This window comes from Procambarus clarkii, chromosome 55 (assembly GCF_040958095.1).
Source record: "Procambarus clarkii isolate CNS0578487 chromosome 55, FALCON_Pclarkii_2.0, whole genome shotgun sequence".
NCBI lineage: Eukaryota > Metazoa > Arthropoda > Malacostraca > Decapoda > Cambaridae > Procambarus > Procambarus clarkii.
In genome coordinates this window covers 11767127-11784718 of record NC_091204.1, presented here as the reverse complement: position 1 = coordinate 11784718, position 17592 = coordinate 11767127, and the positions used below count along the sequence as shown (strand labels likewise).

At 38.5% G+C, this 17592-nt stretch overlaps 1 long non-coding RNA gene across 1 annotated transcript; it reads right to left on the bottom strand.

The window, feature by feature from the left end:
* Positions 1–4511: 4511 nt before the first annotated feature.
* Positions 4512–16897, bottom strand: LOC138352816 (uncharacterized). The gene is made up of 3 exons (XR_011222890.1): positions 16814–16897; positions 7727–7833; positions 4512–5378 (listed from the first exon to the last, which is right to left on the bottom strand). It is a non-coding gene; the product is annotated as an uncharacterized lncRNA (long non-coding RNA).
* Positions 16898–17592: the final 695 nt, after the last annotated feature.

Below are 17592 nucleotides of genomic sequence, written 5' to 3'. Positions count from 1 at the left end.
CTCCCAACATCCGGGGGAGAAAACCTTCACACAAACTGCACCTGTCATAAAGAAGATGAAGACTCACCAGTGTCCACAGTGTCCGAAGGTATTCACCAGTCCTTCACATGTGAAGACTCACATGTTAGTACATTCAGGTGATAAACCTCACGAGTGTCCAGAGTGTGGGAAGGTATTCACCCGTCCAGGAAGTGTGAAACATCACATGTTATTGCATTCAGGTGACAAACCTCATAAGTGTCCAGAGTGTGGGAAGGTATTCACCCGTCCAGGAAGTGTGAAACGTCACATGTTATTGCATTCAGGTGACAAACCTCATAATTGTCCAGAGTGTGGGAAGAGATTCAGTGAGCGTGGAAATATGAAGACTCACATGTTAGTGCATTCAGGTGACAAACCTCATGAATGTCCAGAGTGTGGGAAGAGATTCAGTGAGCGTGGAAATATGAAGACTCACATGTTAGTGCATTCAGGTGATAAACCTCATAAGTGTCCAGAGTGTGGGAAGGTATTCACCCGTCCAGGAAATGTGAAACGTCACATGTTATTGCATTCAAGTGACAAACCTCATAAGTGTCCAGAGTGTGGGAAGGTATTCACCCGTCCAGGAAGTGTGAAACGTCACATGTTATTGCATTCAGGTGACAAACCTCATGAATGTCCAGAGTGTGGGAAGAGATTCAGTGAGCGTGGAAATATGAAGACTCACATGTTAGTGCATTCAGGTGACAAGCCTCACGAGTGTCCAGAGTGTGGGAAGAGATTCAGTCGTCTTAGTGATATGAAGACTCACATGTTAGTACATTCAGGTGACAAACCTCACGAGTGTCCAGAGTGTGGGAAGAGATTCAGTGAGCGTGGACATATGAAGACTCACATGATGGTGCATTCGGATGAGAGACCTTTTCAATGTGCCGAGTGTGGCAAAAAATTTAGATTACGTGGAAATATAATAAGGCACATGTTAGTGCATTCAGGTGACAAACCTCATGAATGTCCAGAGTGTGGGAAGAGATTCAGTCAAGGTGGAAGTATGAAGACTCACATGTTAGTACATTCAGGTGTCAAACCTCACGAATGTCCAGTGTGTGGGAAGAGATTCAGTCGTCTTGGAAGTATGAAGACTCACAGGATGGTGCATTCGGATGAGAGACCTTTTCAATGTGCTGAGTGTGGCAAAAAATTTAGAGAACGTGGAAATATAATAAGGCACATTTTAGTGCATTCAGGTGACAAGCCTCATGAATGTCCAGAGTGTGGGAAGAGATTCAGTGAGCGTGGAAATATGAAGACTCACATGTTAGTGCATTCAGGTGACAAGCCTCACGAGTGTCCAGAGTGTGGGAAGAGATTCAGTCGTCTTAGTGATATGAAGACACATGTTAGTACATTCAGGTGACAAACATCACGAGTGTCCAGAGTGTGGGAAGAGATTCAGTGAGCGTGGACATATGAAGACTCACATGATGGTGCATTCGGATGAGAGACCTTTTCAATGTGCCGAGTGTGGCAAAAAATTTAGATTACGTGGAAATATAATAAGGCACATGTTAGTGCATTCAGGTGACAAACCTCATGAATGTCCAGAGTGTGGGAAGAGATTCAGTCAAGGTGGAAGTATGAAGACTCACATGTTAGTACATTCAGGTGTCAAACCTCACGAATGTCCAGTGTGTGGGAAGAGATTCAGTCGTCTTGGAAGTATGAAGACTCACAGGATGGTGCATTCGGATGAGAGACCTTTTCAATGTGCTGAGTGTGGCAAAAAATTTAGAGAACGTGGAAATATAATAAGGCACATTTTAGTGCATTCAGGTGACAAGCCTCATGAATGTCCAGAGTGTGGGAAGAGATTCAGTGAGCGTGGAAATATGAAGACTCACATGTTAGTGCATTCAGGTGACAAGCCTCACGAGTGTCCAGAGTGTGGGAAGAGATTCAGTCGTCTTAGTGATATGAAGAGGCACAAAATGATACATGCAGATAATAGGCTAAACACTTCGAGTGTGGAAGGTAATTAAGAGAATGTTGAAGGATAATGAGGCACATAATGGTATATTAACTTTAATCTAACAGTGTGCTATCACAATGTCAGTTGGATGTTCTTCAAAGGTAATTCTATTTTGTTTAAGGAATACACTTCACCATGAAAGGTAAAGATCAAGATATTTTATTATAATGTTCTTTTATGAAAGTTAGATGACCAAGCAAGAACTAGAGAAGCTGTCAGTATAGGAAAATTCAAAATTGCTTATAAGTATAGAAATATCTCTTTAGTTTAGCAAAGATAAATCAAAGCTTTAAATGTTTTTCTTCATATTTATGTAAATAATAATGTGCTTTCTGTTTTTGTTCTCTGTGAAAATTTATTTAAAATGTAATATACTCTGTAGCTAAGTTATGGACATTATTGTTATAATATTATTTAGCATTGGTGCTGGTGAAGAAGACAGTCTGAGACGTACTTAAGATGAGACCATTTGACTGATAGGGAAATGTAGGTTAATCAGGGAATTTTCTCATCAGATTCATATGCAAACTGATGTCTATTTTATATTTTTTGTTTAGGCATATTTATGAATAATACTCTTGATTATAAAAATATTTCACTGAAGAGTTTATTGAAGGCAGATTGGCATTTATAACTGTCAATCAAGTTAATATGAAATTTAAATTTATATTACTCTAGAAATTTACATCACTTTAAATTTACCAGAAATTTATATTACTCTAGCCTAACTTTATCAGTTATGCTGTAATTGTCTTGGAATAATATTTTACCTGATTTACCTGAGGGCCACTAACCCTAGTTGCCTCGATAAAAACGGGAAGCTGGCAGCTTGTTGAAGGTTCCCTACCCCCTCCCCAATTTTCCTTGATTTTTTCCATGTATATTTTGAAATTCAGCACATTTTGGCAGTTATGGCATTGGCGGGTAGTCAGTTCCATCGATCAATAACCCTGTGGGTGAAAAACCCTGATTCAAAGTTATATTATCTTGATTAGCAATAATATTATCCTGATTCGTATAATCCTCTGTCAATTATATTATCCAAACTGGCAATTATATTAAGATGATTGTGAATTACATAAACCTTACTGGCAATTATATTAGCATGACTGTCAATTTATATCAGAGATATTTATGTATGTTGTGGTGCTCATGGGTTCTATTACATCTATCAATGGAGAGTTTCAGATCAGGAGTAGCATTTAGGAACAAGGTTTTGTACATGTAAATAGCACAAGAGAATGTGTAGAGCGAGTGTATATTTAGCATGTTCAGGGATTTAAACAGAGAGGCTGTGTGTTGTTTGAAGACAGTTTTATTGTTCTGATAACAGATTTTTATTGGGTGGTGATGAGCATCAGGTAATTTGCAGTGGATGAATGAACCCCATGCACAGATACCATATCTTCACATACCAACCCTAATTTTCAAAGAAACCTCTAGATTTTTAGCTCCAGCCATTTCATTGCTCTACAACAAATCATTTGAACTCCAAACCTTTCCTGATATTTTAAGGGGAAAAAAAGCAGGAGTAACCTTAGTTCATTAAAGTGTCAGTCTCACTGAAGTCAACAATTATAGACCAATATCAACTCTGCAGATTTTGTGTAAAGTATTTTAAAGAGTTAATCTACAAGCAGCCTTATTTCTATTTAGCAAACAAAATTTACTTAGTTTTTGCCATAATGGTTTCAGGCCCAAAAAAGGACCAATCATGCACCAATTAGTATGATTAACTTTATATATGCAGCTCTTGGAAGAAATGAGTACCCTTGTTCATTTATTTGTTGACCTACATTAAGACTTTTTTACACTGTTAACTCATTAACTTTCTTAAATTATAACATTACGGAGTAAGATCCCAGCATTTTCACGTTTTTAAAACGTTCTAAAAACGACATTTCATTGTTTTCAGCATTGTTTTATAATTACGTTTTAAAAATGTTTTTTGAGAATTTTTATATACGACCTTAGAACGTAAATAAATAACATTTAAAAAAACCTTCTTATAATCTTTTAATTACCTACATTAAAACGTTTACGGTAAATCAGGGTATAATAATTTTTTAAATTATATCTGAAATAGAAAGGGAGAGAAAGAAAGAAGACATATCTGAGCAAGAAATGGACATCCTATATATGTACGTGTAAAGTACAAATAAATAGGGTACAAAAAGATAATTAAAATATTATATTTATTTAAGATTGAGTAATACAACAAAATATATGTAATAGCTCGAAATATATAGACTATATCTATAACAAAATATAAACGTAAAAATCTATAAAAATCTATATATGCAATATGTGAACACAATAGATTTCGTGATCAAGCAGCCTGTGATTCATGTCATGCTGAGATCAGTCTGACGTTACAAGCAGTTATTGTTACTTAAAACTAAAACAAGTAAAATTTCCTGAGTATACATATAACATTATAGTTTTTCTATGACTAAAAATAAAAATCTATAAATCAAAGTTTAGGACTAATTAACTAAAAATAAAAATCTACAAGTGAATGTAAACACAGCCAAGTATAATATTCATGTAGAAAGAGAAAGAAAAGATTTCTTTCTTTCAGAGAAAGAAAGAGAAAAAGAAAGAGAAAGAAAACAAGAGAAAGAAAGAAAAAGAGAAAGAAAAAGAAAAAGAGAAAGAGAGAAAGAAAAAGAAAGATAGAAAGAAAAAAGAATGAGACAAAATATATATTATTCAAGAGAACTTGACAATTCAGCACCTTCAAACAATGCATGATCAAGCAGGCTGTGATTCATGTCATACTGAGATCAGTCTGACGTCACAAGCAGTTATTGTTACTTAAAACTAAAACAAGTAAAATTTCCTTAGTATACACTATATACTATAACACTATAGTTTTTCTATGACTAAAAATACAAATTATAAATCATTTATTCAAATGTTAGCACCATGCAAGAAGAGAGGAGACAGAACAAAATTAAGGCAAGGGGAGAGAAGACAGAATAGAAACAACAGAGAGGGGAGAGAGAAATGAGAGAACATTGAAGATAAGTGGGAAGAGAAAGACAAGATAAAAGAAAGACAAGATAAGAAAAAGATACAAGATAAAAATGACGCAAGTGAATTCCACAAATGTAAAAAGTAAAGGAAGAGAGAAGCTAGAAGAGACAGAAAACGAGAGGTGTTAGAAGAGAGGAGGAAAGGAGAGATAAGAAAAACAGGAGACAAACGTAAAAGAAATTAAAAAAAAAAAAGGGACACTTGTTAGGAGAGAAAATAGAGACCAGAGAAGACCATATATCAAGAGTGTGAGGATAAACACTTAATTGTGATTTTCTTAGTAGACATCCTCTGCCTCTTGTATACGAATCGTACTTGCAAGTTTTCCCTGAAAAGATATTAACAAAATTAATTAATATTTATTTATTTGTTTATATAAATTACACACACAAACTTTATATACATATATATATATATATATATATATATATATATATATATATATATATATATATATTATATATATATATATATATATATATATATATATATATATATATATATTATATATATATATATATATATATATATATATATATATATATATATATATATATATATATATATATATATATATATATATATATATATATATATTGTACCTAGTAGCCAGAACGTCGTACTCGGACTGCTATGCAAGGCCCGATTTGCCTAATAAGCCAAGTTTTCCTGAATTATTATATTTTCTCTAATTTTTTTCTTATGAAATGATAAAGCTACCCATTTCATTATGAGGTCAATTTTTTTTATTGGAGTTAAAATTAACGTAAATATATGACCGAACCTAACCAACCCTACCTAACCTAGCCTAACCTATCTTTATAGGTTAGGTTAGGTAGCCGAAAAAGTTAGGTTAGGTAGTCGAAAAACAATTAATTCATGAAAACTTGGCTTATTAGGCAAATCAGGCCTTGCATAGTAGGCTGAGAAGTGCATTCTGGCTACTAGGTACGACATACATACATAATATATATATATATATATATATATATATATATATATATATATATATATATATATATATATATATATATATATATATATATATGTCGTACCTAGTAGCCAGAACGCACTTCTCGGCCTACTATTCAAGGCCCGATTTGCCTAATAAGCCAAGTTTTCATGAATTAATATATTGTCTGTAATTTTTTTCTTATGACATAATAAAGCTACCCATTTCATTATGTATGACGTCAATTTCTTTTTATTGGCGTTGAAATTAACATAGATATATGACCGAACCTAACCAACCCTACCTAACCTAACCTAACTTATCTTTAAAGGTTAGGTTAGGTTAGGTAGCCGAAAAAGTTAGGTTAGGTTAGGTTAGGTAGGTTAGGTAGTCGAAAAACAATTAATTCATGAAAACTTGGCTTATTATTCAAATCGGGCCTTGCATAGTAGGCTGAGAAGTGCGTTCTGGCTACTAGGTACGACATATATATATATATATATATATATATATATATATATATATATATATATATATATATATATATATATATATATATATATTTATATATTTCGTAAACCTCATCCTGTAAACATTCATGTTTCTACATGTTAAACAAGCTACGGGGATAAGGGAAGGGGTTGTTCCCTCCATGCTGGATATTATATTTACCAGGAAAGAGGAAGAGAGATTTATCATTCAGTATGACCTCCCTCCCTTGGGTAAAAGTGGCTATGTCTTTTTGGGAATAAAGTATGCAATGCATTATAATCTGGAAGAAAATGAGCTTGAAGCAGTTGAAAAACCTGATTTGTGGAGAGGTCATTATGGGGAACTCAGATATTTCCCCAAGAAATTTGACAGAAACACTTGCTGTTAGGACATGTAGTAAATGAGATGTATGTCAAGTTTTGTGAAATATATGATAATGGCACAACAAAATTTATACTAAATCAGAGATGCAGAACTAGGAATAGGGGATTTGTTCAACAGCAATTGTGAGAGGGCCAGAGACCAAAAGACACACAAATGGAATCAATATAGCAAGAGGCCAAACCCCCAAACATACAAGCAATACAAAAATGCGAGAAACAACAATAGCAGCAATTAAGGAGAGGGGCAGAAAGACTATAACTTTCGGTCAGCAACCACACACAGGCCCAAACATAGATTGGGAGATGGCTTCTTCAATAACGAATTGTAAAAGTACCTATAACAGAAACATAATTGGATCTGCTTTGATACAGATCACAAAAGAAAGTAATTTGAACATTAGCAGCGGTTTATATAACTTAGATCCATTTTTAATAGATCAATTAATGGGCAATTTAAGTAGGATCATTGGAACACATTTGTCTCACTAATTCATTGTAAATATTTACTATTTTTATGCTATGATTATCCATGTTTGGGCCTGTGTGTGGTTGCTGCATCGGAAATTCTTGTTTCAATTTTCCTCCGTGGTCTGACACAGACTGACTGACTGACTGACTATATATATATATATATATATATATATATATATATATATATATATATATATATATATATATATATATATATATATATATATATATATATATATATTTATATATATATATATATATATATATATATATATATATATATATATATATATATATATATATATATATATATATATATATATATATATATATTTAAAGATAATTAGTAAAAAAAAACACAAATTTAAATTATTTTACCTTGTACCTAGATCCACCAGGCCTGTTTGGTGCATGTTTCAGTACTTCAGAAATATGAAAGGTCACGTCTTCCTCCTTAACTTGCGGATGTGCGTTGATAGATGATTCTGTAAAATTAACAGTTATTTATATAACAAATTCTGTATAACAATAATATTCTGTAAAATTAAAAGTAATTTACACAACAGATAAAACGTTAACTCTCCAGAGATGGTGATACACAACATATAAAAGACAAGTTTCAGAACAAGATATGCATTTAGGAATAAGGTTTCGTACATGTAGGTAGCACATGAGAAAAAAAGTGGAAGGTGATCAAGTTTATATTAACATGTTAACGGCTTTCTTAAGGCTTTGCAAAAAATGCGTTGAGTACAAATAAAAATAGAGGTAAAAGAGGGGGGAACATTGTTGAAAAAACAGCACAAATACAATTTCAAATTATTACAGAAAATTACATTAAAACAGCGTTGATTTGAAAAACAAAAAAAAAACATACATGGGTTGACAATAGAGGGGTAAGGTAGGTTACAGGGAATTTATTAGGTATAGCTTCGTTTTTAACTTAAACTGGTTGAGCATTTCTGGTTTGATTAAGTCGTACTCTAGGAATATCAAAACTGTATTTATTTCTGGTGTGGTGCTCATGGGTTCTGTTACAACCTTCTATGAAGCTTTTGAGATCAGGATTGGCATTACAGTTTAGCGTTTTATATATGTATAGTACACATGAGAGAATGTGCAGTGACTTAATGTCTAACATATTCAGGGATTTGAGTTGGGGTACCGAGTGATGTCTGGGCACCACACCAGAAATAAATACAGTTTTGATATTTCTGGAGTACGACTTAATCAAACCAGAAATGCTCTACAAATCAAGGGGCCCAGAATGTGGAATGACCTTCCCAACCATGTTAAAGACAGTACCTCTCTCAACCAGTTTAAGTTAAAAACGAAGCTATACCTAATAAATTCCCTGTAACCTACCTTACCCCTCTATTGTCAACCCATGTATGTTTTTTTTTTTTTTTTTTTTTTTTTGTCAAACCAACGCTGTTTTAATGTAATTTTCTGTAATAATTTGAAATTGTATTTGTGCTGTTTTTTCAACAATGTTCCCCCCTCTTTTACCTCTATTTTTATTTGTACTCAACGCATTTTTTCTTTTTACCCATTAGTTTTAAGCTTTAGTCAGTAGTGTTTTTTCCTGCCCGAAACGCTTTGCGTAATAGTGGCTTTAGGCATTGTATGTACTAGCTCTTATCTATAAAGCCAACAAACTTTGTAAAATCTCTTTATGTATGTACCTTTTATTATAGACTGTGGGTTGTTGGTGTTGTCGCCGTTGATCCTTCTCTACGGACAACCCAACCCACAACTCGGTAGAGTGCTTACACTTCACTAGGAGATCACCCTTGGCGCTTCTGGCTCTTGGAGAGGGGCTCAACGTCACACGTTTAGGGGATGCGGCTCCAACACTTAGCCTCGTTGTCACGTGCACACACCCACTCGAGCCGCTGTGACTCCCCACTCTCTCTCCTTAGGTGATATGATCTCCTCAATCCCCTTTTTGACTTATTAGTATTACCTTTTACCCTGTCCACGGCAGTGGTTCTTGGTTCTTTCTCTCTCTCTCTCCTTCTTTACTACCTCCTGGGAAGCCTCACTAGGACAAGGTCGAACACCAGCAAATTGTGACACATTTACTGGACAAAGCACATACACGATACATACACACATATAATAATAATGAATCCTATACTCCATAAAATCACAATCAGGTTGCACTCCAACACCATCAGAACTCTATTATCAGCTTATCAAGTGGTATCCTATCTCCTGGTTCACCACCTGATACTATTAACCTCCTCAAGTTGATCAAGCCTACGTACACTGTTGCACTATCAGCAAGATAATGTATATATAGAAAATCAGCATTTGAATGCAATAACATATATCAGTATAAATGTTCATTGATACACAACAATGATTAATCGATCACTGTCAGTCCTCGAGCACATACATCTGTAGGTAATCAAGCCTACGATTGCAACTCTAAGCTTCAGAATAAATCACTCCTTGACATAAGAATGCAAACAGTCACTCACCTCTCACTGCGTCTTGCACGCTAATGACAACCAAACACTATCGACTCCCTATAAGTAATCCACCAGAACTTCCCCTTCCACCTCTGGAAGTTCACTACCCTAATATCCTTAGGTTCTTCCGGGCTTCACTACCAGGATCCTCTGCAGCTCCTCCAGGCTGCTATCATGAAGCTTCCTTGAGCAACTACGGTGCTTCACCCTTCTGCTAGGGTCTTCCACAGCTCTCTTGGCTGCTACACCATGAAGTTTCCTCGAGCAACTATGGTGCTTCTCCACCTCTACAGAAGCACGTGACACTCCTCTTCACTGCTGCTTCTCCTCACAGCTCGAGGTCCTCTGCTCCACTACCTTGGAGTCTCATCAGCTACTTCATCTGCTGGCTTCGAAGTTCTCAGCAACTTCTTCCCCAAAAGACAAACCACAGATCGGCTGGTCGAGGGCGCTTTCCCTCTGACGGCGTCTGGTCAGGGCGCTCCACGCGGCCCACAATAATGTCTCTGGCCGGCTTGATACTCTCTTCTTCGACCAGGACTTGAGCCCACAACGTTCCCAGCTCAGTTCCACAGCTGGCACGTCTACACACTTCTCTTCTCTTCGAGATATATCACTAGGGGTTCCCTTCTGGCGGGAGCTCAAACGGAGCACGGCTTCCCCCTGCGATGTCTGGCACTCAAGTGAGGTCAAGGTCCTCCGGAAGCGAGCCTCACGCCTCCAGTATAATGTCCACATCTCCTAGCCAGTCATTTATCTGTTTTCTCCTTTATTGCCCATAATCTCAAACTGTTATACATATGCAAGCAACTATTTTACATATGGGTTATTACCTCAATATTTGCTAGACCTTCTAATCAGGTCAGGCTTGATGAATAACTCTCAAGGAGGGAGACTCGTTTCTCCTGTAGGCTGAGATCATAACACTCCCCTCCCCTTATTTTTGAGAGTTATTCCAGTGGCAAAGCTCGGGATAATACATCAGCCACTACATTGTCTCGTTCTTCAACCAATTGGTTCGACCGGTTAGTCTGTTTACATACTCCCTTAGGAGTCTACAACTAGTTCGTTGCTCCTTGCAACATCTGGCTCACAACTCGCCAGAAACACGATCTTCTCATAAACGATTTGACTTCTCTGGCACCTCTTGGCTAGGCTGTCCTCCTTGGACGCCTGCGATCCATTGGTCCACTCTACTTACTGTCTCCACCCATCCGTTTCCTCGTCTTCTTCTCTTCCCGTCCAGAGTCAGACGTCTACTGTCTGTACCTCCTCTGTCGTCTTCACACTTCCATCTACTGCCATTATACTTTCGTCTCCTGTCATCATACTTCACTCCCTCGTCTTCACCAACTATCCTCCCTTTCGTCTCCTCATTTATCCGAGACCTCACCCTGTTTGACTTCCATCGAGTCCTCGGCTCTCTTCTATTCCTCCATGCTTGTATCATCTTCCTCTTCCCACATTTCTCACTTCTATACCACTCCATTTCTTCTCCTTCAACTCTTCTTCGTTCCCTAAAAGTTTCTTCGGGCACTATACTACATCCAACAGCTCTCGACCATACATGTCGCTTTGCCTCTCCCAAAGTGCTCGTAAGCATCTCTCCACACATACTGTCTCTTCTCCTTTCATTTTCCCGGCTATTACTCTTCTTCATTATCTTTTCTCCACGTTTTCTGTGAAACATGTCAACTCCTGACATCTCAAACAACTTAACTCCACTATCCCTATGCCTCTGTGCTCGTGGACCACTTGACGCTATACTCTCGTCCTCAGTACGTCCACATCCTTCCTCATTCCTACTCAGCACAGTTGCATTCACCTTCCAACTCTTAATTTCAGCAGTCTGGGCTCTACTCAAGTCCGCTCTCTTCACAGTATTCTTCTTCGGCTGGGCCATCTTCACTTTTGACCTCACCGAGACTTCATTTTCCTGGGCTGGACCTTCATCAAACAGCCATGCTATGTCTACGTCGATATCTTCCACCGGCTGAATCGACACTGTCTCACCTTCTCCAGGGTCTTCCTCGTCGGCCACCTCTGCCTTCGTCACTACCGAGACAGGGTACTCAATGGCTTGGCGGTCTCCTGACTCATCTCCTCGGATGTCAGTCAGGTTCACACTCTCAGGTGTCCCACCCGTGCCGTGGCCTTCTGGGCACTCCTCTGGCACAGTCTCCGCCATGACTCTTGTCAACACCTTTGTCCCGCACAAGTCATTCCCCAGGATCACTTGGACTCCTGGAACAGGTATGTCGGGGCACACTCCCAACATCACCTCTGCCGACACATATTCCGACCTTAGCTGGACAGCACATACGGGCATGTCACTCTCCGACAATAACCCATATACTCTCATCTTACTCCTGCCAGCTAACCGTCGATTATTCCCAATCAGGCTTCTTGTAATCAAGCTCTGATTAGCTCCGGTATCTCTTAAGATACCAACTTCTACCTCAGGTTGGCCTCCTACACTGATCCAACCTTTGCTCATGAACGGCCTATACCTCTCGTTCACTAAGTTTGATCTCTGTGGTTTGTCTTGGGACACATTAGTATATTTACTTCGGGGGTCACACATGGCCAGGGTCACAACTCTCTTGCCCTGCCGACAGTCTCGCATCACGTGACCCAATCCGTTACAATTGTAACACCTCACCTGGGAGAAATCTCTCCTATACGAACCAGAGTGGCTCTGACTTTGTCCACTCGCATTGGAGTTCCTCGGGCCAGACGTACTACTCGTACTCTGTGGGGCTTTACTGGACTCTTGATTTCCCGGATACCGATCAGTTTCTCGTTTAGCTCCTCCATCCTCACTTTCAGATGAAGTGTGCGACCTACTCTTCTGAGTTTTAGGGTACTTACTTTTATCTGCCCATTTATCAAAATTTTTCTCACCCCAGACTCTTCTGGGTCTCTCATAATTTCTACCTCCCCAGACTCCACTGGATCTGCCATTGCTGCATCTCGCCTCATTCTTCACTCTGTTCTCCCTTCGTGCCGTCTTAATTCTCTCTCGTTCTGCTTTAGCGGCCTCCATCTTTATCATAGCCAGTTCAGCCTTGGCCGTTTCTTGTTCGGCCTTGGCTCTCTCTTGTCCGACTTTAAGTTTTTCCTGTTCAGCTTTAGCTTTTTCCTGTTCGGCTTTAGCTTTCTCTTGCTCAGCTTTAGCTCGCTCCTGCTCGGCTTTGGCTTTCTCTTGCTCAAGCCGAGCCTGCCTCTCTTCACGTTGCAGCTGTACCTCATTGTCTCCTGGTTCCAACTTTGGTTCCATCTCGCGCCTCTCAAGGCTGCTTTCCCTGCTGCTACTTGAGTTTACATTAATTCCTTCGTCACTTGGCGCATCATCCGTTTCCTCTGAAATTTCTTCCAACCTATCGGGTTCTTCATTCTGAGGCAGGGCTTCAGCTCCTCCTTGCTGGCACTGTGTTTCCTCTTGTTCACATTGGTGTTTCGCTTCCTTCTCTTCTTCTGCTTTTTGTTCCCTTAACCAAGTCCGCAGCGCCTCGCGTCCATCCTCTATCTTATCTTGCCCACCCTTTAGGCCGAAATGGTCTTCCAACATCCTTATCTGCCTCCTAGTGCACATGTCTAGAATCTTCTCGTCATGAGTTTTGCAGAACATGCTTACTCTGTCTATCTGCGTTATTGCCTTGATTTCCTTTCGTTTACTAGACGCCCTGTTTGACTTCAACCTAACACCATACATTTTACCGATCAACCAAAGTTGTTCCTGGGTACAATTTTGCAAGATTTCATCATCTCCTGTATCAATGTACTTCTGGGCTCTCGCAAGGTCTTTCTCCGAACCTCTAAAATTCAGGACTGCTGTCATCCTGTCCTGTGAGTCTTCCCAAGAGAGAATATACACCTGCAGTCACACAGTTTATCTATTTCAGCAAGGGTGTACAAATCCACTCTTGGACAGGGTGTGGGTGTGTCAGTTCACTCTCCCGGACAGGCCCCCAATTTTATTATAGACTGTGGGTTGTTGGTGTTGTCGCCGTTGATCCTTCTCTACGGACAACCCAACCCACAACTCGGTAGAGTGCTTACACTTCACTAGGAGATCACCCTTGGCGCTTCTGGCTCTTGGAGAGGGGCTCAACGTCACACGTTTAGGGGATGCGGCTCCAACACTTAGCCTCGTTGTCACGTGCACACACCCACTCGAGCCGCTGTGACTCCCCACTCTCTCTCCTTAGGTGATATGATCTCCTCAATCCCCTTTTTGACTTATTAGTATTACCTTTTACCCTGTCCACGGCAGTGGTTCTTGGTTCTTTCTCTCTCTCTCTCCTTCTTTACTACCTCCTGGGAAGCCTCACTAGGACAAGGTCGAACACCAGCAAATTGTGACACATTTACTGGACAAAGCACATACACGATACATACACACATATAATAATAATGAATCCTATACTCCATAAAATCACAATCAGGTTGCACTCCAACACCATCAGAACTCTATTATCAGCTTATCAAGTGGTATCCTATCTCCTGGTTCACCACCTGATACTATTAACCTCCTCAAGTTGATCAAGCCTACGTACACTGTTGCACTATCAGCAAGATAATGTATATATAGAAAATCAGCATTTGAATGCAATAACATATATCAGTATAAATGTTCATTGATACACAACAATGATTAATCGATCACTGTCAGTCCTCGAGCACATACATCTGTAGGTAATCAAGCCTACGATTGCAACTCTAAGCTTCAGAATAAATCACTCCTTGACATAAGAATGCAAACAGTCACTCACCTCTCACTGCGTCTTGCACGCTAATGACAACCAAACACTATCGACTCCCTATAAGTAATCCACCAGAACTTCCCCTTCCACCTCTGGAAGTTCACTACCCTAATATCCTTAGGTTCTTCCGGGCTTCACTACCAGGATCCTCTGCAGCTCCTCCAGGCTGCTATCATGAAGCTTCCTTGAGCAACTACGGTGCTTCACCCTTCTGCTAGGGTCTTCCACAGCTCTCTTGGCTGCTACACCATGAAGTTTCCTCGAGCAACTATGGTGCTTCTCCACCTCTACAGAAGCACGTGACACTCCTCTTCACTGCTGCTTCTCCTCACAGCTCGAGGTCCTCTGCTCCACTACCTTGGAGTCTCATCAGCTACTTCATCTGCTGGCTTCGAAGTTCTCAGCAACTTCTTCCCCAAAAGACAAACCACAGATCGGCTGGTCGAGGGCGCTTTCCCTCTGACGGCGTCTGGTCAGGGCGCTCCACGGCCCACAATAATGTCTCTGGCCGGCTTGATACTCTCTTCTTCGACCAGGACTTGAGCCCACAACGTTCCCAGCTCAGTTCCACAGCTGGCACGTCTACACACTTCTCTTCTCTTCGAGATATATCACTAGGGGTTCCCTTCTGGCGGGAGCTCAAACGGAGCACGGCTTCCCCCTGCGATGTCTGGCACTCAAGTGAGGTCAAGGTCCTCCGGAAGCGAGCCTCACGCCTCCAGTATAATGTCCACATCTCCTAGCCAGTCATTTATCTGTTTTCTCCTTTATTGCCCATAATCTCAAACTGTTATACATATGCAAGCAACTATTTTACATATGGGTTATTACCTCAATATTTGCTAGACCTTCTAATCAGGTCAGGCTTGATGAATAACTCTCAAGGAGGGAGACTCGTTTCTCCTGTAGGCTGAGATCATAACACTTTGCCTAAATAAAAATTATTATTATTATTATTATTATTAATGAAAAAATATTACTAATGTAATCTCACTGACCAATGAATTGTACATTGTTTAAAAGTCAATTATTTACATTATTATTATTTAATACTAATGATATAAAAATGCATTTTGCAATCTACTATTTATGCAAATATTAACCACAGGATCATGAAATAAACTGCAAAATACTGTAAAGGATAAACCAATTAAGTTTACATTTTCCCATAGCTAAGTCTGTCAGTTCTACAGTACTAGCAGCAGAGAACAATTATGACCAACCTCTATTAAATGAAACAATCTTAAGAGCAAGTGATAGAAATATAATCATTTATACTTAATGTACACTTAATTTGAACTTAAAATTTAAATTTTTTAGTGAATTTTAAATAAAAAAAAATTATTTAATTTTTTTGTTACTTACTTAAAATAACATTATATAGTTCTTGTTTTTCTAGAAATGCTAATTTCTTCTTTTGTCCTTTTAGGCTGTATAATGACCAAAGGCCGTTTGTTCCTATCTTCTTCATCATTCTTCGAACCATAGTTGCACAATCAGACCCACGTACACTGGTTAAAAGCAACACCTAAAAGTAACAGCAAAAATGTAGTACACTAGTAAATTTGATATATATTATATATTTAATATATATATATATATATCATCATAAATAACTTATTTATGATAAGGAATCTTATCATATAAATAACATCTCAACAAATCACATCATTCTAGGAGGTGATTTCAATATTGACCTGGGTCTATAAAATAACCCTCTAGTTGACTATTTCCATAACAGCATGTAATCCTCTATGATAATCCCCACAATCACCAAGCCCAAGCCAAGCACTAGAATAAAGTTCTCAAGTCAAGCCTAGCCTCGGGCCGGGCTTGGGGAGTAGAAGAACTCCCAGACCCCCATCAAGCTGATAAGTGTGTGTGTGTTATGAAGAGATACATCTTAACGACTATCAAAATTAGCAAGAGAAATATAGTCGTTGAAATGTAAGCCTCATCCTAACCATACACTCAAGACCTTGAGAAAGCACTCAGGAGAGTGTGAAAGACTTGGTGTTAATATTACATAATTTACAAATGCGTAAGTGTTAGATTTTATCCTATCCTATATAAACAAGATTATATCATTATTCTTATTATTTAGCAATTTTATCTTTTCTGCATGAACTACCAAAAAATTTTAATTAGAAAATTAGCAAATATCTGTAATATTTAAGAAGATGAAAAATTGAAGGAAACATTACTGTTAAAATACCACTTACAAATTTTGTTCTGAAACTCGATTCCGCTAACTTCCTATTGAGAGCATTAAGATCACCTTCTGCAGCAATAGGATTTGGTGTTTACTAGTTGTGTTTTGCGGGGGTTGAGCTCTGCTCTTTCGGCCCGCCTCTCAACTGTCAATCAACTGTTTACTAACTACTTTTTTTTTTCCCACACCACACACACACATCCCAGGAAGCAGCCCGTGACAGCTGACTAACTCCCAGGTACCTATTTACTGCTAGGTAAGAGGGGCACTTAGGGTGAAAGAAACTTTGCCCATTTGTTTCTGCCTCGTGCGGGAATCGAACCCGCGCCACAGAATTACGAGTCCTGCGCGCTATCCACCAGGCTACGAGGCCCCCTCGTAGTATTAGATCTTCTATGATCTTGCCTGTTTCTTTTGTAGTCAAAGTTGTTTTCAATATCTTCATATCACTTTTCAGTTCATTCACTTCAGTGTGTATGGCTTGCAACATGTTACCTGGAAATTAATACAGTATATAGAAAGTGTACATGTTATTATATTACATATCTTGAATGTACATTTAAAATAAAAGCATTATAAAGTATATGTTAAAATAACTGACACTGAGAAAGCACCCAAAAAGTAGGCTATGACTGATGTAATAGATAATGGGATAATTGCTTAGTAATTATAAGAACATAAGAACAAAGGTAACTGCAGAAGGCCTATTGGCCCATGCGAGGTAGCTCCTATCTATAATCACCCAATCCCACTCACATACTTGTCCAACCCTACATTTTATGAAACTGC